Source organism: Pinus tabuliformis, chromosome 2_1, assembly GCF_031772625.1.
Source record: "Pinus tabuliformis cultivar Carrire ecotype Pingquan chromosome 2_1, CPIR1, whole genome shotgun sequence".
In the NCBI taxonomy this organism is placed as follows: Eukaryota; Viridiplantae; Streptophyta; class Pinopsida; order Pinales; family Pinaceae; genus Pinus; species Pinus tabuliformis.
In genome coordinates this window covers 777,437,241-777,461,070 of record NC_142299.1, presented here as the reverse complement: position 1 = coordinate 777,461,070, position 23,830 = coordinate 777,437,241, and positions in this window count along the sequence as shown.

Below are 23,830 nucleotides of genomic sequence, written 5' to 3'. Positions count from 1 at the left end.
CTAATGTGCCTCTATTTTCAATTTAAAAATTGTATGAAAGGTAGAACAATGGCTAGAGCAGGTGGTGGCCTGCGTTCATAAGAGGTTGGTGCCTCCTGGAAAGTAGGTTCTTGCTATATTAAGGTGTTCAATGCCTCCTGTGAGTGGGTGCTCACCAAAAAATTGATGTAATTAAGTAGGTGCTTAATTTACATCATAATAACAAACAGATTGGTGGGCTTTTACCTTTGGGTTTCCACATAAAAGTATTTGTGCCAATATATGTATGTTTCTCATGTGATAGATTGCTTGTACATGTGAATGCCTTATCTTGGTTATTATTTGTATTGTGTATGAAAGCTCTCACAAGTAATTGACCATAGTGAAAAGAGTTAAAGATTCATATTTAAAATTGAAATAACTTCAGTATTATTGATTCACCCCCCTCCCAGTAATTCCTTACTCCAACATGACATTATTCATGTGCATGGTTAAACTATTAATGTGGTAAATGCCAATATAACACATAATTATCTAATGAATAAACCAATGTGTTTTTCTCTTGGGAAATGTGAACATAAACAATGTAATAGAACAAATACTCCAAGAGGTAGACCCTCAAAAAATATCATAGAATAGTAGAGTTCCTTACAAAATAGAGACAATTGAGTTGAGACACTATGAGATGAGAGTCAAGCTGAAAAACTAAATGGTGTATGCCAAGGCGATTATCCTCGATCAAGAGCTCAATGATAACATTTTATTTGACCACATTGTTGGTAACAGGGCGAAGACAAATGCCCCCTTAACTCACAAGCTCATTAGTGGAAGAAAAGATAACCCAAGCGACAGAAGAAGCGTTCCAAATGTAACCACTTGCACCATTCACAAAGCTTGTATAAGGGAGCAAGGATGTTGACATTTTTTCACGAAAGACTAGACACACAAAAACTATGGTAAAAAACAAAATAGGTAAAGAGACATAGCACACTCACACCCATATACAATATGTACAAGCGACCATCCAAAGAAACTAAGAATCGTATCATTTCAGATAGAGCCCATTATGTGGCTCTGACAACAGATTCCCATCACAATCAACTAACTCATAGGCACTTTTATTGAGAAAACATATAACAATGTAGGGACCATGCCACAAGGGTTCGAGTTTATCGATTCGTAACTTTTCGTGGTCTTGGTCATAAACCAAAATGAGATCACCTTCATAAAAGACATGAGGTCGAACTAATTTGTCATATTGGGCCTTGACTCATGTCTTATGAGTGTCGTTATTGACTAGGGCGAGAAGGTTTTGTTCATCTAGATGGGAAAGTTGTAAGAGGCATTCTTCCTCGGCCAAATTGTCAAGAAGAAATTTGATAGTTAGTTGAAGGGAAGAGATTTCACACTAGATAGGAATAATTGACTCCACTTCATAAACTAGTTGGAAAGGAGTAAATTCAGTAGCAAATTTCATTGAGGTTCAATATGCCCATAAGGTGGAAAATAACATAAGATGCCAATTTGACTTGTGATTCCCTACCATCCTTCATAACATGGTTTTTAATGTGTGATTAACAACTTCGACTTGACCATTAGCTTGAGGATAATAGGGGGTTGAGGTTTCATGACAAAAACCTAACTTGTTAGCTAGTTCCTGCATTAGATGGTTTTCAAAGTGTTTACCATGATTGGCCATGATGTATTTAGGCACACCAAACATGGCAATGACTTGATTGAAAAGGGGTAAAGCAACAGTGGATGGCTCTATCCCACTTGGTAAAATAGTCAAGAACCACGATGATGTATTTATGACCTTGGGATGAAGGTGTGTTGTATTGCATAAATTCAGTACCCCATTGCGCAAAAGGTTTGACAATGGCCACTGGGTGTAACAGGGCAAGATGAGCATGCATTTTACGAGAAAATATCTTACATGGATGGAACTTTTGGACCGTTGAGATACAATATTTAAAAAGTGAAGGCCAAAAGTACCCAACATGCAAGATTTTTTTAGCAATGGAAAGCGCAAAGAGATGACCACCACATGCCCCAACATGGAAATCATTCAAGACGTGTCCATCTTTGTCATGAGAAAGGAATCGATGTAACATAATGTCAACACTACGACAGTATAAAGTATCGTCAATAATAATATAGTGTCAAGATTGATGGCATATGCACTGATGGTCATCATGATAAAGTTTTGGCCAAAAACTCTTGGTTTGGAGATACAAAAGAATGTCTCTATACCAATGGTCAGAAGTACTAATGAGGAATAAGGACTCATCAGGTAAAGGATCCATGGACACAAATTCTGCCTCATCCCGAGGCAATTCATAAAGAAGCTTAGAGAAAGCTAAGGATTTTTTGGATTTAGCAATAGCAAACTCCAAATCAAAATCTTGAAGGATAACAATCCTCTTGGATTACTTACCCCCAATGATCTGACGACTGAGAATATGTTTCATAGGATTGGATTCAACAATGATGATAGTATTCTACAATAAAATATAATGCACAATAATAATAGTTGCAAGGGCCATTTTCTCAACATCAGGGTAACGAAGCTCAGGACCTAAGAGGCCTTTACTAAGATAATAAATAGGGTGTTCATTGTGCATGTCATCATCCTGGACCAGAATCATACCAAGGGAAGACTTTGAGGTTGTGAGATATAACAAGAAATCTCGGTTGAAACCAAGGGGACTTAGTAAAGGTGCAAACAACACAGCCTGCTTCAGGGCATTGAAATAACGTTGGGCTTGGTCATCCCAAATGAAAGGTACTCCTTTCTTCAATAGGCCCATGAAGACTTGGGTAATATGAGTGTAATTGACAATGAATTTCCACAAGAAATTGGATTTTAATTTAATTTTATGAAGTTTGCAAATAGTACAAGGAGGAGCCAGGTTACTGATGGCCTCAACCTTTGAGGGATCAACACGAAACCCTTCTTATGAGACAATGAAGCCTAGCAATCACCTAGAGCGTACAAATAAAACACACTTGTATGGATTAAGCAAGATTTTATAATAACGACATCGGAGAAAAACTTCTCGAAGGTGAGCAGGATCATCCTCATGAAGCGTAGAACAGGAAATAATTTCATCAAGATAGACCTCAATGATGTGCTTGTTATCATGAAACACATAAGACATTGCCCACTAGAAATTGGCACCAGTGTTTTTGGGACCAAAGGGAAATTTATGATAGGAAAATGTTCCCCATGGGAAGATAAAAGCAATTTTGTGTTGTTCTTCAGGTTTGATTTCAATGTGGTTATAGTCAGAAAAACCATCCATAAAAGCGAAGATAGCATTGCCAGCGCTTGCATGAAGAATCTGATCAATAAAAGGTGAAGGATAATTATCTTTCGGAGAAGCCATATTCAAATCACGGTATTCAACACAAAATCGAATAGTTCCTTACTTCTTATGAACTAGAACAGGGTTTGAAATCCACTCCGTCAAGGGTACAAGATAAATAAAACTAGCATCTAAAAGATTTTGAACTTCAGCTGTAATAGCAGCTGCCTTATGTGGGTTTACCGACCAGAGTTTCTATTGAAACTACTTGGCTTCAGGATAAGTCTTAATCTTGTGTTGTACAGTTTAGGGATCGATTCTAAGAATTTCGTCATAAGACCAAGAAAAGGAATCCGAGAATTCTTTGAAAAGGGTGGTGTAAATTTCAATCTCATGAGGTGTACAATCCACCCCTATCAAAATATTTTCCACGAGACCGGGCTTCATGGCTATATTATAGGAATTATAGCGGAGATATTTACCAAGTTTCCTTCAGAAGAAACATCAAAAATCCAATTGAGGTTTGGGGAAACATTGGCATTGCCAGAGGAAACCAAGATTTGACGAGACTCGTTCAAACAATCTACCTGGCGAATAAAAGAAGAGTGATGGTGAAGACCCCACCAACGATGTCGGAAACCAACATTACTTCTCAAATAGCTTCATCAAATGGGAGTGGGAAGTCAAGAAAGTCACAAGAGAGAGGATGGTTAAAGGCCCAAGAAGGCATATGGTAATTTTCAAGTGGCACCGAAATGGCATCACCTGACAAATAGGATCCATAATCCATCTATATAGTTTGATACGAAAGGTATGATATACTTAAAGGCATATGCTCACTATATTAATCAATATCATATTCAAAAGGCACCACCCATGGATCATAAAGAAGTTGGGGTCCATAGGTGCGAGAAGTGATCATATGCACACGTGCAACAGTAGATGTGGAAGGAGTGCTAGGTGGCGGTAATTTTGAAAATGCACCAATAAGAGATAAGCTTTTAAATAGGCCCGCACCAAAACTCTAATACTAACCAGGGTTATCTCCCACAAGTGGGATTGAGTTCCCCATAGTAGAAATTTGGGTTGATGGCATGCAATAATCAAGCTGGTAAATGGTAAGAATCTTTCCTTCACGAGGAAACCAAAGGACACATAATATAGATGAGACTACTATGGTCATGGAATAGAGCCAACTATGGCCAAGGAACAATTTATAATATAAAGTAGCGTCGATGACTTCAACATCGGTATAGACAATTTTACCTCCTCATTCAATGTAAAACTTGGGAAGAACCCCTATTGGGACGCAATTATGTCCATCGAATGCCTATAGAGTGGTATTAGACATAGTGAGTGCTATAAATCCAAGATCTTTCAAGCATGATGTTGACATGACACAAGTGGAAGAGCCTTCATCCACCAAAGTGCAATGAATATTCTTGTTAAATACGCGCAGGGTAATCTGAAAGGAAATATGTTGCAGGAGAATCCTGCTCAGAAAAACCATTGTATTTTAGTAAGCATAGGGTCTTGTGTTTCAAGGGACCTGATTCCCTAAAGAGTGATTAATTATTTATTTTCCTATGTTTTTATGAGGGTTGTATAATAGTGAGGATATTGTAATGAAATCTTCTCGTTAAGAGAGATTTCAAGAATAGTGTGTGAGTTAGAGGAACTAGGAGTTAGTTTCATGATTTTAGGGATTAGATTAGGATATTTAGGATTCAAGTGAAATTATTTAGGATCTGAACCAAAATTGGTTAACATAATCCTTTTGTGTATAATTTGTAAGCCTCGAAGGCTTAAAAGAGAGAGTTAGTGAGAGAGTTAGCAGACAGGAGGGTTGGATTGTGAGCCTATGGGCATTGAAACGAGAAAGGCCAACTAAATGTAAATCAGGCCATTGATTTTATGTATATACAGATTTTAATTAGCAAATAGAAGTTTCATATCTTCTGAGTTAATATTGGTTGAGGGTCTGTATATGATCTGTCTGTATGTATGGTTATCCGAAGGATTTGTCCATGTATTTGTGAATAAGGAGGAAATCCCATAATGACTGTGTGTATATATCACAACGCTTGTGACTATGCTTGAATATGGTTCTGTAATAGTGGATGTGAGTGTTTTGACATATAAATGAATGTGTATGCAACAATGATAATGGTGGAGAATCGATTAAGAGTTTATTGGGTTTGGTTCAGGAAGTAATGTGAACTTGATTATGTAAGAAGGGCTATTTGAGATTGGTGTGATTCTGTTGGAAGGAGTTTGAAAACTAAAAGTAGAGTGGATTCAAAGATCTATATGCACTATCAAATGTTGGATAATCAGATATAGTTGCAAGGCAGAGTAAAGAAATCAGAGAAGTCTCGGCACACTGTTTCTAAGCGGAGAAAGGAGTTGGCAGAGTTGAACTTGGTAACAAGTCGATCTGGAGGTGAGAAGGAAATTTAGTGGAAGCACCAAGTTTGGTGGAAGAGTGGAACCATGACGAAGTGGAATTGTGATTAAGTGGATTTCAGAGTAAGCGGAATCTTGAGTAGTGGAATGGTGAGTTGGTGATGGAACTGGGTGATCAGTAACTACGGAGGTTAGGAGTGTATGGATGTTTTGATCGTGGCTGAAGGCCCGCACTAAATCCTAGCCGTTGATCTCATTTTCAAATGCTTACGTCACAGTCAACTGTGGAGGTTAAGTTGTTTTTAACCTGTGTGCTAGTTGAAGAACCGCAGGCCGTAGATTTGATGACCTCATATAGCCAACGGGTATCGGGTCATAAAGTGATCAAACTTTAATCTCAGAACAGACCCAAACTTTTATAGACCAAGGATTATATTCCTTATCAGCTCCGTAAGGGTGGTTAAACGTCGTGCAATTCGTCCGTGTGATATCGTTGTTGACCGTTGGATCAAGTGGGCTTTGATCAATGACAAAGATTGAAGCCAATAAGACTTGGGCCTGAGCAGACCCGAAAAGTTTATGGACGCGAGTTTATTTTATTTGGGGTCTGGTTTTGTGCGCTTGGAGTGGGAAGAGCGTTCATTGGTGGATTATGAGTTAGTTGTTGTTTGGTGATTGGTCGGGTTTTTGTTAAAACCCACCAATGTAAACACTTCCGATTTGTAGAGGTGGGTCATAACCCACAGGTTTAGATAAGGTTATTATGAAAATCAGGGAAATTTCCTTTAGGCGATGTTTTTCCTACATCAAAATATGGTGGCAAAAGTTGAACAGTAGCCTTGTCAACATTAAACGAAATAAGGTTCAAGAATGAAGGGTTCACTCCATCGATCGTAGACAATAAGGCCTTGTGCTTCTGAGGATAGCTTTTCAAAACCTCCAAGGAAGACATAGCACAAGGATCCTAGGTAAGATCTTCAACAATGCTATAGTATTGAGTAGCTCAAGCAGATGGGTTTTGTATTGTCTTACGAATGACACCCTTAGGTGGGCAGTAAACAAGTTCCAAAGGCTTATCTAACGTAAGAGGTCTAGTGGAAGGAGGTGGAGTGGATGAGTCCTTAGGAGAAGAAATCGACTCGGGAACGTCATAAGACTTAGCATGCATGGTCACATTGACATTTTCTTAACACATAAGGATGGACAAGTTATTTACAGGATTAAAATAGGGCCCCTAATTGCCCCTTTGTGGAGGTGGAGGAGGTTGTGCAAACATTTGTTGTTGCATTTTTGTGTAGGGAAAGGATGAATTAAAACAACAAGTTGTTGGGTAGCTGGTGGTGGAGCAAGAATCCTATGAACTTCATCCATTCAAGGGAACCCATGAGTTAGATGTTCACCTTAACAAATTTTATAAGGGAACTTAATCTTTCAACATCATTCACTCATTCCCCCTCCCTGATTTTGTGGGTTTAGTTGAGATTTCTAAACAATTTGATTGTTCTGTTTATTTTTATTATTATTTTAACCATTTGTTTGTTGGTTGTTCTTAGGTGTTGTGGACTTCACCTTAAATACATTAATGGACTTCTCAAAAGAAATTTCCTTTATAGAACCCCACACACTTGTTGGGGCTTGCAGTGTAATGATTAATTGCCCAATTTGGGCAATAAGTTGGCTCACAAGGTCAGAAACAGATGCAATCACACCATCAGCGTGTGGGCCATGAGTAGGTTTTAGTGGGTCAATGCAAGGCCTAGAATAATCAGGAATTACCTCATAAATTGTGCCCAACTATGAATAAATCAAATCTACTTGCTAGGAAACTAAGATAGCTTGCTCCTCAATAATGGCTCGAAACATAGACACATCTTTGGAAATTTTAGGTCTTAAGGATCGAATGAACCATTTAAAAAATATCTCATCATGAAGCTTGGTTCTAACCAACCTCTTGTGATGGCGCCGACCATGAATGCAATTGGAAATAAAGGTGGCATCATCTTGTTTAAAGTTATAAAAGAGGTCGAAATCGATGTAGTAACTCGTAGGCAACTAAACGTGTTTCAAAAGGTTTGAGATAAGGATGAAAACTCACTATAGGATGTTGTGTCCAATTCAATGTACCATTTGGCATCATCCCCAGTTAAAATGTGTTGGAACAAGTGGAATTTAATTAAATCATCCACTAAAGAGTTGGACAAACACCACAAGTAATATGTGGTAATATGAGTGGATGGATTCTCTCCAGGATTTCCTTCAAATTTGGGGATATTGGAGGGTAATTTTGTAGGCATAGGTGGCCACCAAGGATCATGTTTAATGGGGTCATTTGTCAACTTTTCCAGGTCCACTAAATCAAGAGAGGATATAAATGGATTGTGAAGTTTACTAACTAGATTATATGTAGGAGAATTACATGACCAATCTTGAGGTCCCCCATATAAGGAGTATGATGTAATGGTTGTTGGATATGGTAAGGGTTCGTCCTGAGATATAAATGATGCGGGCCAAGATGACTGGTGGAAGGATTTTCCCCTGCAGGGTAAGTGCTCCCAGAGAGAAATGGACCCGCAAGAGCATGACTACTAATGGGGTTGTACCCGACGGGAAAGGATGGTCTGGCTTGAGCAATACCACCAAAATAAGGAGGGTAACTCACAAAAGTTACAGTACTAGTAGGAGGGTTTCCCCCTGGTAAACTAGCCATTCCAAGAAAAGTATTGGAAGTTGGAATCTATCCAAACAACAAACTGTACCAAGCTTGTGACATACTTGAAGCATATTTTACCCTAGGCTGGCCAGGAGCAACTGATGAAACAACACATTTCTAGAAGTTACCATGCATTACTGAGGAACAAAAATCATAGGTTGGGAAAAGTTAGGGGTGAATATTCCCAAATCTATAGGCTGACTTGGATTAAAAACTATAGTCATTGTAGATGAAGGAGTGGACATGGAGGCACTAGGAAATTTGTGGGAGTTATAGATGACACTGGTGGAATGGCCCAAGAAGATGTGAGAGGCGTAGACGGATGAGTAGGTACAACCACACTAAGTGGTGGAAATTATCACATGGCAGTTGAAACTGTCGATGCAAAATTTAAAGATGACTCAGAATCTACCATAAGATATGATACTGACAAAGGAATCTAAGTATAGGTAGCCATAGAACCGTTAGGGTTCAGCCACAATAACTCAGGTCCTAGAGGATCAGTCAAAGGTGGATTAGTAGGATAGGTTGAGTCATCTATCAATGTTTCAATGGAAATAATATCTCTACCAGAAGGACTAGGCCCTAGACTCCACAACCATGGGTTGATCAGTGACTTGAGCACCGACAAGAACTCTCAGCGGAGGAGTAGAAATTCCACCTCGTTTAGGAGGAAAACTATGAATACGATGTGACTAAAGACGACTATGTTTAGCGAGGGTGAATAATTGTAAATTAACAAAATTATGTTAGGACTAACACCCTAAGGCCAAGATTACTAACTCAGACCAAATAGCATGCACTAGAAAAGTCATAGAAGGTAAACACACACCCAAACCAATCCTAGTACTATGTTTCAAATATCCTTCCAAGAGACTTCTTACTTGTGGGATCCCAATTTTGTAAGCATACTTGTTTAGAGGAAGGTAAGGAAGAGGTATGGTTGCATCCCAAAACCACCACCTATAGAGTAGTTTTCCTAAGAATGGTCATTATGGTACCTTCGTCCCATGGGGGCACATGGATCTTAAGCTTCTTGGTGATTAGCCATAACACAAGATTTCCTACCACGAGTTGGGTGTCCTCGGAGAGAACCGCTTGCACTGTGACCTAGCCTAACCTCCTATGAACCAGGTTTCTAGTGTGTTATGGAATTGTAGTGGGATGATGAAGGAATTTTCATTCCTTAACTCAGGTTGTTAAGTTTTTTTGTAGTCTTGCAACAGTTGACTCACACACATATCTCCAAGAACCTAGCCTAAGCTAATGTTGGTGTGCTACTAGTAAAAATAAAAGACAATTATAGTTTCTTTTATTATCATGTTAATTGTAAGTGGATGTTGTTTACATAGTTGGGATGCAGCGTGAAACTTGGATGGTATGAATGACTCTTGTTAGTAACCCTAATGCATCTATATGCAACTTTTTCTTTTCACTTTTATGAACTCTAACTACAGGATGGTAAGAGTTTTTCACAACACATCAATGGATATGATAATGCACCTCTCACTAAATTCTCAAATGCAATTCCCCAAATTTAAAAAAAAAATTGACCCAAACACAAACCAAAAAGACAAATCAACCGAAAAAGAGGCCAAGAAAGTTCCCAAACCACAATGCAAAGCACTTCAAAAGCATCAAATATAGGAATTCAAAGCTAAATAAACAAGTACACTCAAGCAATAAAAAGGAAAGCTAAAAGAGAAAAGGGAAGGAAATGTCAAAAAGATAGGGTTGTAGCACAATGACTTAACAAGGGCCAGTGTTCTACAAAGGTAAAAACTAGATTCCAAAGGTAGGAAGGCCTAAATAATATTAAGTGGGAGTGATAATAGACAATCAAGACACACCCAAATAAAATTGTATACATGAAAACTGCATAACCAAACAAAAAACCACCAATTGTGATAAAAACAACTAAAGACAAAGGAAATCACTCAAGCACAAGTGATGAAATCCAATCAAAAGCAACAAGGTTACAAAGATGATATAAAAAATAGATTTAAACTATCACTCAAGCAGCCAAACAGATTTAAAAAGATGAGATCTCAAGATGAGGACACCAACCCCAACCCAAGCACAAAATATCCTCAAGGAAAACATTGAAGAACAAAAACAATGGAAGACCCCAAACACACCAAGCAATGTGGCTTCAGACTGAAGATGTACCAGCAACAAAAAGTGACATAAATCATAGATATAGTAGATCATTAGAGATCAAAAAGAAAAAGAAAGGTGGAAATCCAAGACACAATTAAAAACCCTTTTCAACAATGAAATGTCTAATCCAAGCAAACCAGTCAACAAACCTAGATTTGGAACAGAACCAGACTATAGATAGAAGACCAAACATAGGATAAAATGTGAGACAACGGGTATCAGAGAGCAATTTTGAGTCTCTAGGGTTACAAGAACAACGACAAATATGAGTTGCGTTGAGTGCAGTTACAACTGCACACTTGATACATGAAAATCTCGGTTGTAGACTCACACTGCATGAATGTAGTTCAGTGCATGCGGTTGGGGAAAAACTCATTTTTTTATGAAACTCCTATGCAAAAGATGAAACAAAAAAATAATATTCAGAAAAATAAATCCCAAAAATAGCTGCAAACAATTAGAAAAATTCAGGAGAGCCCCAGAAACTAGACTAAGACAAAATCAAAGAAATCCCAAAGTGAAGCGGGTAAAGAAAAAGATTTTTCTCATTGAAAGCACCAATTTTGTTGTTGTAAGTGATGAGCCTAGGTATTGCAGCAAGAATGTTGCAACTCCCAGGGCTACCAACTTTACTTATCAACCCAGGGTTCGTACAAACTTGGAGGTGAATGTGCTATATACACAAGTAGAAGTGAAGGTACTGCTTGTTGTCACTTCTCATCTGATAAGAGAGCCGAGGGGTTCCAAGCCAGACTTCTATAGGGTCAGAAGAAGCTTGATTTTGATGGAAGGAGAGCAAACCTATTTTAGGGGAGAGCTATTCTACTGCAGAAATGAAGAAAGTAATCATGTAATGCTAAACTCACACCAAACCCTAGTTAATCAATTAAACAACTATGCTAACCAGAATTACTAGGTCAATCACTAATCTAATGCTAATTATCTAAGTTGAAAAAGTAAGAACATCAAAACTAGACTAAGGGGTAAACAATGGAAAGTATATGAGTCTGTGTCTAAGCGGAAGAAGCAGTCAGAGGTCAAATTGGTGAAAACAAGACATGAGAGAGCAACAACGCCTAAGAACCATTGGATCAGGCAGTTGAAAGGCAAACGAATGACTGAGATCGTATCGCCTCCCCGGCCGACATAGTTTCCTAAAATTTTATGCGATTAGCCTCCCCGACTGACATGTAGCACAGGGAAACCACCCATTTCATATGCCCTTGAGCGGATAACAATCAGACAGAAATCCACGAGATATCGCGCGATGGTCGTCGGATTTGGCGAGGTAGATCAACGGTGAAGGTTTGACCGAGATGGTTGGTGAGCGTGTGCATGATAGCCATCGGATCTAACAAGGCAGATCGACGGTTTGGATTTCAAGTGCACAAAGTCAAACGCTAAAAGTGAATTCAGGAGGTGATTGGTCAATTTTTCTGTGTGAGGTGATCTACGGTTAAAAACCATTTAGACATGGATTAACAGCTTCCACTCAGCTTTCATGCTGAAGGAGAATGAAAGGGATGTGAGGGAGATCAAATGGCTGGAAGAGAGAGAAGGAGCAGATGACCATTAAAGGAACAGAGTGATATGAAATGAGCTCAGTGACTGTGTTAAACAACAAACTCCTGGTGAAAACCAAAACCCTATGTTTTTGGGGTTGCTGCAGGGTTTCTTCCTCACATCATGGTCCTAGAGGGAGGAGGTGAGGCCGAGACACCTGTGGACAACCTTGTGGATCTTTCCTTTGCCACCATTCTAATTGAATGAAAGCATAAATGAAGAAAATTGAAACACAACTAATATGTTCTACCTTGTTGTAATGGAAATGTAGCTACTTAAACAAATAAATAGAAAAGCAGGAAACTGCTTAAGTAAATGAACAGAACCAGAAATCTATGCTATCATGTTGTAATGCGAATGAACTTATGGAAGAAAATGAACAATCAAACCATGCATCTATGCTACTACTGTAATGGAAATGAACTATTTCAACGGATGAATAGAAAGCTATGCTACTTAACAATACAATAAAGAGGAGCTTTGGCTGCTAGTGTCGGGCCCTAACCCAAGAGCTTCAGCCCTCTGAGTTAACTCAGTGCTGGCTTAGAAGAAAAATCATATTCATTATAAAAACATTGTATTACATCAAGAACTATTATAGGTCTAGTTCTATAATCAAAATTTCGAATTCTTGCTAACTCTTGGTAACTGACTACTGGTGACTAAAAAAATTGAGGTCATAAGCCTCTCTATTTATACATCTGAAGTCTCTAATGACTTCCCTCAAAATTAGGGAGGTATAGCTCCCAGCTTAATGATAAACTTGTGCTTTCGCTTTCCCTAGCTCGGTTGCCTTCTAGTAGGGAGACTTGGCTCCAAAATCAAGATAAACTCGTACTTTCACTTGCTTGGTTGTCTTATAGTACACCTGGTTTGGCTGTTTGCACCTTTACTTGCTTGGCTGCCTTCTAGTACTCCTGATTTGGCTGTGGGTACTTTTAGCTTATGGAGGGATATTCAAATGAAGGGGCAGTAAATGAGGAGGATTTACCTCCTATAATTCCTCTCCCTTGTCCCATCTGGGTTTTTACCAAGGTCTTTTACCATAGTTCCTTGCTTTTACCTTTTATCCTTGCATTTCCATTGCTCTTATCCTTTATTCCTGCATTACATGCACATTAGACCACAAGGCAAAATATCCAACTCTAACTCATCTCATAAGCAAAATATAATCAAAAGTATGCAATAAGTTGTGAGAATAGTTAGTTTTACTAAGCTAAGAGGTGAATTAAGGTCAATTAAGGCCCATATAATTACTCAATGATGAGGCTCATCATCACCCCCCTACTAAAAGTGTTTCTCATCCTCTAAGCAACTTAGTGGCTCTGGTAGCCTCTCTGACATTTTATGCTTCTGCTGTGGTCTTTTCTTCTTGTTTATAGCAACCTGCTTTCGTTTCTCCTTCTTCCCATTGATATTCTCTGATCTTCAAGCTATGTGGCAATGTTTTCCATCTCCTTTAGCAAGCATGTATATTATCATTTCTTAGTAGCCTAAACATATCCTCAAAATGTGTACTTTCTTTCCCTTGGGTGGCAAGATATCTAAGTGTCAGCTAAGGATCATTTGCAATTAGATTATGGGTACTGATTAGGGCCATGGGATTTGATTATTTAGCTACTTCTCTATCCTTGAAGCCACTTAGTTCTTTTGTTTCTTTCTTCTCTTTCTTTTTCGTTTCAATGCCTTCTTCCTCTTCTGTTTCAGCATCATGTTTCTTTGTATTAGTGTCTTCTTTATCCATTTCATCCCCATCTAGCTCTGTATCTTCTTCTTCTTGTTTTTCCTCCTCCTCACTGACAGAAGGACTAACACCATAGATGAAGGTTTTGATGTCATCCTCTACTGGTAAGTCATTGAAGATTGTCCATGTTATAGGGATCCTGAGGTTTGGAGGGCATCCTCAATGAGGATTCTGATCAACCCATGGTGAGCTAATTGTTGGGAATTTCCTTTATTTTCTTTGCTGCTGGAGTCCATCACTGATTGCATCAGAAAATAGGGTATGCTAAGGCTTTGATGAACTGGTGTTTCTATCCCAAATCTTATCTCTTTAAGCATTCTAAAGTGGTAGTCATAAACACACTGTATCTACCCTCACATGAGATATACTTGATGAGCATATTACTTGTGAGGCTTGAAGAGGAAATGAGCAAAATATTGAGAAAACAGAGTTTCTTGTGCATGTAATCCACTAGCTTTTTAGAGGAAACTAGCCACCTTTTTACTTACAAACTAACTACCTCTTAACCTTTACAAATTTTGATCAGATGATGCATATGAGTGAGTGAGTAGGATAGTTCCCTGTGGCCTTAATGCCACACCGGAGTTGTCAAAGATTAGAGGTGTTGCTGATGGTCATTTTTCTTCCTCCTCCATTGTCTGTTGATGGTGTTTGTGACTACAGATTAGATGCTCCTGCTTCTGTGTAGTCATCTTTCTTCCTCCCCTGCTGTCTATTGATGGTGTCTGTGATTGAAGATCAGATGTTACTGAATGGACAGAGGGAGTAGGAGTGTGTGTGGATGCAGGGATGATGGTAATGGATGAGGTGATTCTGTAGAAAACACAATCTTCTCCTGAATTGAAGCAATGAAGTGAAAAACAATGGAACTGATGAAGGGATGCATGGTAAGGAGTGGAGGAGATGAATATATGTGAGGCAGGGTTCCCTTTGGATCTTCTCCTTGCTCCCTGCTTTTCTTTCTCATCCACCTGCAAATAACAATTACTTTTTTCTTTTATTATATTATTATATATTATATATATATATATATATATATATATATATATATATATAGATATATATATATATATATGTATATATGTATATATATATATGTATATATATATATATATATATATATATATATATATATATATATATATATATATATATATATATATATATGTATAGATATTAAAAAACACCTAGGTTGCCTCAGAGAGGTTTTCACCCTAGATATTTGCCCTGGATGCCTCAAGGAAGGTTTTCTTTCCATTTTTTCATATCCTTGGGCCACCTCATGGAGGTTTTCAAACCAAAGATGGGACTCAGGTGCCTCATGGAGGTTTTCACCTGAATCCTTATACTGTTTTCTTTCTTTTTCAGTGACCTGATGAGGGAGGAGTTGAAACTTTCTCCACCATCATTGCTATCTTATTAATGCTAACAATGAACTCTTGTTTAGATAAATGCCTCTTGTACATTTTCAATCTGTGTCCATTAACTAGTAATGGAATGGCTTCTTCATCTATAGTTCTGATTCGCACTAAGCCATTGTCATGTCATCTTTCCAACACATATGGTCCGAGCCATCTAGTCCTTAGCTTGCCCTTGAAGTCTTTGTACCGTGAATTATATAATAATGCCCAGTCTCCTTCTTGAAATAACTTCTCCTTAATATGTTTGTCATGCCAGATCTTCCTCTGAAGCTGAACTATCTCTGTATGAAGGAGGGCCTGCATTTTGAATTCATCCAAGCCATTCAAATCGAACAATCTCTATTTTTGTGCATGGTTGAGATCGAGATCTTGTTGGGTTTCCATCCTCAATGTGTTATATTCAAATTCAATGGATAGCAAAGCCTTTTTCCCATATACCAACTCATAGGGTGTAAACCTAGTGGTGGTCTTCCATGTTGTATTATAGGCCCAGGTGGCCTCAACTAGTCTCTCAGCCCAATCCTTTCTGTTGGTGTTCACTACCTTGGTTAGGGTGTTTTCTAGTGCTCTATTGGTCACCTCCATTTTCCCATTAGCTTGTGGATGATAAGGAGTGGAGGTCCTATGCTTGATTTTGTGATGCTTGAGCAGTTCTTCAATCATGCTGTTGGGCTCCAAAAATGGCACTCATTACCATACATTTTTCACCTATGCTTCCATTATTTCACTCACTATTCATCACCTTGTCACTGCATTTTTCCTACTATTCACCATTAATGGGTCTCATTCATATTTTCCAAATATTGTTTATTTTTAAGCATTTTTGAGAGAAATTCTTGATTAAATATTAGAAAATAATATATTTTACTTTATATATGGAAAGTGGGTTGTTTTGGTGACATGTGTAGGTTGCAAGGAAGCTTCCAAGACACCTTTATGTGGCCTTGAATGATCAAATTCGAATTTGATAAGATAAACCTCATGGAAAAGATCATGGAGAAGATCATGGACCTCATGGAGGAAATCATGGAGGATAGGGTTATGTGTCTAGATGGTTGAGAAATGTATGGAACTAAAAGAGAGATTAATGGATCATCATTATGAGTTTGTTATCTCCTCTCATTGTATAAATAGGAGTACCTCCTCCATTCCAAAAGGAGGACTCTTAGAGCATTGTATCCAATTGATGATGGAATAGAATAAGGCTTCATTTTTCATATATTTCCATTATGTAGTTTTAGATATAAATTGTGTGAATGTAGGATATGAATTTATGTAGTTTTAGATATAAGTTTTCTTAATGTAGTATATGGAATAATTTGTCTTGTTCTTAAGAGAATTGAGCTCACTCTAAAAGGATGAGAGAAACATTTTATTTCATATTAGATCTTGTTTCATTTCATTGTTTAGATGTTTAAGGATTTGATTGGTGAATGAGTTTTGAATTAAAATCTTATCAGCATGTGAGAGAACAACCAAGGGTCTAAGTTAGGCTCTCTCTATTTGATTTGCATGATAATTGAAATTCATTCTTTTGCTTTTATGTTTCAAGTATCATATGAGGAGATACCAAGAGTCTAAGTTAGGCTCTCTCTCCAATGATTTATATGGTAATTGAAATTCATCATTTTGCTTTCATGTTTCAAGATTAATTCATTTCTTATGCTTGTGAATGAATCTTAGTTTAGTTTGGATTAGTACATGAGAGGACAATCAAGAGACTAAGTTAGTCTCTCTCTCTACTTGAATCTAAACAATAATTAAGTTCATTCTCATGTCTTCATTTCAAGTTTTTTTAGTTTTATGTAATCAATGATTTCTTTATGATACTGTAGGGAAGGACAACCAGAACCTCCTCAGTTAGGAGCCTCTTCCCTTACATATTGTATTGAATCCTAAATAATTTAGTTAGACATAGAGTTAGTTGCCTACTCCTGCATATATATTGTTGGCACCATCACAAGCTTACGAGTTTCCCTGGTTGATAATTTAATGCAGCAATTTAAGCCCAATAAATTGCCCAACACATGCTGGAGGTGAACTGGCTGCCTTGGTTTGTGACTAGTTCTCTAGGGTACCCAAATTTGTAGAATATATTCTCTCTTAGGAACTCAACCACCTTTCCTTCTTGGTGTTGCCTTGATTGATTTGGTTTCAGCCCACTTAGTCAGATAATTAGTGCACACAATGATGTATTGTTTTTGCTTTGAAGGAGGGTTGATAGGCCCAATGAAGTCCATGCCCCACTTGTCAAATGGCTCGAAAGTCACTTGAGGTTGTAGGGGCATTTCATCTCTTGGAGTCAACTTTCCCGTCCTCTGGTGCCAATCATACTGACTATCATACTTCTTCATATCCTGATGAAGAATAGGCCAATAATAGCCTGCTTGCAGCACTTTGAATGTTGTCCTCTTTGCTGCAAAGTGACCTCCACAAGGCCCATCATGACAGGTCAGAAGGATGTCAAAGACTTCCTCTTCCCTTACACACCTTCTCAAGATTTGATTTGGGCCAAGTTTGAACAGATTTCCCCCAATCCAGGTGAAGGGGGCACTTTTCCTGATTATCTTGTTCTTTTCTCTGGAGGGCAGGTTTGGTGGGAACTGTGTTGACACTAGATAGTTTTCTATATCAACAAACCATGGGGAGAGCACTGAAATAGAAAACAAATGATCATCTAGTAACTGATCATCCACCATTCCTTCTTCACCTGCAGGCAGATTCATTCTAGACAGAAAGTCAGCAACAACATTTTCCTTACCAGGCTTATCAACGATAGTTAGATCAAACTATTGTAATAAAAGTAACCATCTTATGATTCTAGTGTTTACATTTGGTTTGTTCATTAAATATTTAATTGCAGCATGATCAGTATGCACAAATGTCTGATAGTTTGTAATGTAATGCCTAAACTTGTTCAATGAATGCACAATAGCCAGGAGTTCCTTTTCTGTCACGGTATAGTTTAGCTGAGCCTTTGACAGGTTTTTGCTGGTAAAATAGATGGCGTAAGGCAATTTCTCTTCTACCTAACCTAAGGCTGCTCCTATGGCTTTATGTGAGGCATCAACATGAATATGAAAAGAGAGGGCCCAGTTTGGACCTCTATGGATTGGTGCAGTGGTTAACATAAGCTTTATAATGTCTAGGGCCTCTTGACAGCTCTTTGACCATATAAACTCAGAATATTTGGCTAATAATCCAAACAAAGGAGAGGCCAACTTGCTGAAGTCCTTTATGAACCTTTTGTAGTATCCAACTAACCCCAAGAAACTCTTAATATCTCTCTGCTTTTGTGGAAGTGGGACCCTTTGGATGATGGCTATTTTGTTTGGGTCCACCTGCAATCCTTGCTGAGATATGGAATGACCTAGCACAGTCCCTTCAGTCATTAAGAATTCACATTTTTCTGGACTAAGAGACAAGTTCATTTCAATGCATTTGCATAATACTTTGCCTAGGTTAGTCAGGGATTCTTGGAAATCACAGCCATAAGGTGTAAAATCATCCATATAGATTTCCACAACGTCATGCACTAGTTCAGCAAAAATACTCAAGACTACTCTCTGGAAAGTGGCAGGAGCATTGCATAAGCCAAAAGGAAGGACCCTATAGGCAAAAGTACCCCAAGGACAGGTGAATGTGGTCTTATCCTAGTCTTCTAGGCAGATTTGGATTTGGTTGTACCCACTGAATCCATCTAGGAAAGAAAATAACTTCTTCCCTGCCAGGCCACCTAGCACTTGATCAATGAAGGGTAGGGGAAAATGATCCTTCTTTGTGGCTTTGTTCAACTGCCTATAATTGACACAAATCCTCCACTTACCATTCTTCTCAGGAACTAACACTATAGGAGAGACCCACTCACTGTCAGAGATAGGGTAAATTAACCCTACATCTAACTGTTTTTGCAGTTATTCTTTGACAATGTCTTTAAGGGCTGGATTCATTCTCCTTTGTGGTTGCCTGACTAGCTTGCAACCTTCCTTGATGTATATGTGGTGAGTACACATTGAGGGGTGTACTCCCTTCATTTCCTTATAGCTCCAGGCGAAGGCTTCTAGGTTCTCTTTCAACAATTTGCATAGCCATTCCTCTTCTAAAGTAGAGAGAGATGGATTAATCTTCAAGGTTTTCTTTGGGCCAAATTCTATGGTTTTGACTCAGGGTGGGTTGGAATCGGCCAACCATAAGTCAATTTGATGATTGTTCAATGTTTCCTTTACTTCTTCTTCTAAGGGTAATGAACTAGGAGTTGGACTTTGGAGCAGGTGTTCAATTAAGTCATCCTACTCTTATTGTCCTCCTCCTATGATTGCTTCCATAGCGTAAAGTTGGGCAAAATAAATCTCATCTTCTTCCTCCTCCTCCAACCATAGGGGTAAATCATGTTCTAGGGAGGGTTGAGCAGGAAGGTATAAGACTAACTGTTTGGACATATGCCCATTCCTGATGGTCATATTCCCAGCTCTGCAGCTAATGTAGGCATCAGTTGTGGCCAACCATGGCCTCCCAAGGATGATAGGGTAACTAGTAAGCTTAGCCTTAGGCTGGAGAACTAGGAAATCTACAGGGTACTCCCAGGAATCAATGGAGAACATCACATCCTCCAAAATTCCCTCAGGGGTGACTGTGGAATGGTCAGAAAGTTGTAGCACTATTGTAGTCTTCCTTAATGACCCTTGGAGGTTAAGCTTGAGCATGGTGTCCTTGGTCATCCCATTAATGGCAGCCCCAAGATCAATCAGAGTGTGTGGGACAATGGTGCCATTGATGTGCACATCAACTACAGGGCTTCCAGGGTCTAAGTGTTTTGGACATATTGCCTGCCCTAGCATTAAGTCAAATAACTACCCAATGACATTAATGGTAGGGGCATCCCTTTTTCTTCTTCCTGGATGCTTAAAGCACTTCTCCTTAATCAATTTATTGTAAATAGGAACATTTTTTATTGCCTAGAGAAGGGGAATATTTACACATAGGTTTTTCAACTCTCCCAGAAATTCAGTTTCTTCTGGGGTAGGCTGGAGTGGTTGGGCTAATCTTTCAGGAAAGGGTGGATTTACCTTAAGGTTGCTTTCCTCTCTATCTTCTTCAACCTCCTTATGTGAAGAGGGAGGTTGGTTATCTGGGAGAATTCTCCCAAATCTTAGGTTGATCTCCTGGATTTCAACAGCATAAGCTAGGTATGATGTCTCCCCGCTGTATGTTTGTTGAGCCTACCTATTGTTTGGGTTTGGATTTGGTTGGGCAGGCATCTGGGGTTGCCTATGTGGAGAAAAGTTCAAGAGTTGCGGTTGGGTAGGTGATGGAGGCAATAGAGCTGGAACATTGCTAAATTGGGGCCTCCACCCGTAGGGTGGGGTATTCCACTGATGTTGTGGTTGAATGTAAGGTTGAAATGACTGGCTAGGTGGCTAGGAATGATACTGAGGTGCATAGGATCAAGGAGGGGGTGTAAACTAAGACGCTTGATCAAGGGGTCCCCAAGAAGGTGTAGTCGTGGTTTGGTTGGTCTGTAATATGCATGGCATGATCCTTGCATACCCTGCTAGTATGGTCTAGGCCCAAGAGGTCTCCTTTGGTTGATGTAGCAAAGTTTCTCAATGACTCCTTCAACTCCTTGATATACATCTTTGAATCCAGGTAAAGAAGGGCACTTGTCTTTGGAGTGGCTTTCTTCATACACTGAGCAAATATCAATATAGTTTAATGGGCATTCATTCCTAGGATGCCTCCTGGTGCATCTAGAAAAAATATGGCCAAGGCTCTCTCTACTTCCTCTTGTTTTATTTTGATGTTCATGGTGTCTAATTGCAAGGCAAGGGTTTGCAGCATCTCACCTTTGAAGTCCTTCGGCATATGTCCAATTTCACCCTTGATGGATGAGTTTGAAGATGATGTACTAGCCATAGGTTGACTACTCCTACCCTTGTTTCTGGCTTCCGTAGAATGGTTTCTAAAGACAATCTTGATGTACTCATAGGGTAGTTGGTAGGTATCTCCTCTTGCTAACAAATGCAAGGTATCTAGGATATCCTTCGTTACTCCTCTAAGCAGGACCAGCTTCGATGACTCAGGGTCAAGTGTGCACCTGGCCCTTTTGTAACTGAGCTGGAATTTTTCTTCATAGTCTTCTAAGGATTCATTCTGGCCTATGGTAATCCTAAAAATCTCTTCTTTAGTGTCTTTTGACCTACAGTAGTCCCTATATTTTTTGTTGAAGGCCTGCTGCATATGAGCACAAGTTATGATGCTATTTCCAGGTAAACCCATGAACCTGTTGGGCTATGTTATATTCTTTCCACAACTAACCTACGTAGTGAACCGGGGGGTTAGAGGGGGGGTAGAACCCCCCTTCGTTGCGCCGATTTCGCAACGAGGAGATCACAGGGGGGGTGGCAGCCCCCCTGTTCGAGGCGTTTGAGGGGGGAGGGTAGCCCCCCTTTACAGGGTTCGGGGCAGCGCCCAGGGAATTTTTTTTTTGTGGACCCTATATTAGGTTGGGTGAACCTACCTATGGTTTTCGGTCCATGGTATTGGATTCTTCGGCATGTATAAATATGTATTGTAACATTGAAAGGAACATAATGAAAAATCAAACCGGTAGTCCCGGTTTTGGGATCCAGTGGGAAAATCTCTGTGTATATGTGTTTTATGTGTTATGCTCTCACATTGTTTATTTTTCTGTGTTTTAGAATTCGTATGTAGGTAATTTCTGTACGGGGTTAAAACCTACATTTGGTATCAGAGTTGTTTTGGCTTCAAGGGGACACTTTTGTTGCTGAGGGGTTTCGCTCGGGCCTGTGGTAGACCCTGTTCAGTGGGAGATCTGCAAGATCGATTTTGGTGGTGAAAGAAGATGGCGAGCAGTGGAAATATAGAGATCAAGAAATTTAATGGTCAGAGTTTTGAGTTGTGGAAACTCAAGATGGAGGATCTGTTGGTGGATAAAGATCAGTGGATCGCAGTAGATCCGGGTGCTAAACCAACGGGAGTGTCTGATGAAGAATGGAAGAAGTTGGATTGGAAGGTAAAGAGCACAATACGATTGTGTGTCTCAGATTCAGTATTGCTGAATGTATCAGGGGAAGCTACGTCGAAGGCTTTGTGGGACAAGTTAGGGACTTTGTACCAATCTAAATCTTTGGTGAATAAATTGTTCCTGCGGAAAAAGTTGTATAACTTGAGGATGAAAGATGGAGACTCGGTGACAGAGCATCTGAATGCGTTTAATATTGTGGTAAGTCAATTATCGTCTGTTGATATCAAAATTTCAGATGAAGATAAGTGCATTAGTTTGTTTTGTTCTCTACCAGATTCATGGGATAGCCTGGTTATTGTAATAGGTAGCAATGCAATTGCCTTGCAGTTTGATGAAATAGTTTCATCCTTACTGACGGAGGAGATGAGACGAAAAAATATGGAGAGCTAGAATGGTGATGCCTTGTCTGTACGAGGACGGTCCTAGAACAAAAACAAAAATAAGTCATCAAGTGGGAGATCTAAATCTACAGGGAGATCTAAATCTCCAGGAAAACCTATAAAGGTGGTGCGCTAGAAATGCAGAAAGGAAGGCCACTACAAAAGGGACTGTAAATCTAAAGCTCCTGATAAAGGAAAGGGATCTAATGATGCTCCTTCTACAGAGGTGAAAACCACCTCAGATGAAGGTGGGGATGTGTACTTAGCTTCTTCAAGTACACATGTAGATCATGAGGCATGGTTGATTGACTTAGGTACATCCTTTCACTTCACTCCCCATAGAGAGTGGTTCTGCGAGTATGAGAAATACGATGGTTGTGATGTCTTCTTAAGGGATGATAGGAAGGCTAGAATCGTTGGTCGCGGAAAACTAAAGTTGAAGTTGCAAGGTGGAAGGGTTAGAACACTTTCGGGCAGGGAAAATTTTAAGAACCACCCTAAATTTATATGTATAATAAATGGGCTAATCCCCATGATACATAGGAAAAATGGGAGGTGATTTTATCAGTAATATAATATGTATATATAATTTTTTTGGCGAATCTCTCACTAGATTATATTATCTTGTACAGTGATGGAGAATCTTTCACTGAATTATAAAATCTTGTAAGATCTTGGCAAATCCTTTACTGAATAATAAAACATTGTGAATTGTTGGCGAATGTTTTTTTAAAGTATGAAACCATATATGATAATAAGAAAACATATTCATTAAACTGTAATATACTAACATACATGTTTGGAAAAAGAAACATAATTTTCTCTTCCTACAAATAATGTTCCAAGTTTCAGTGGCCGTGTTTGTCAAGTTTCTTACAATACACTCTTTCATATCCTTCTATTAATTTTGATAATATTCCAAACAAAGTTCTTGTAGGTGTTGATATTGACAACGAGTTCTGTCAAGGTAGGAGAGATTAATATTTTCTCTACAACTTTTGTCAAGCTACCACTTTTTTCAAGTTATCAAATTTCTTTCTTATTCCATGGACTCCAACTGCGAGATAAAAAAAAACACATCAAGTTTGTTTACCCCAACACACCAACAAGTAGC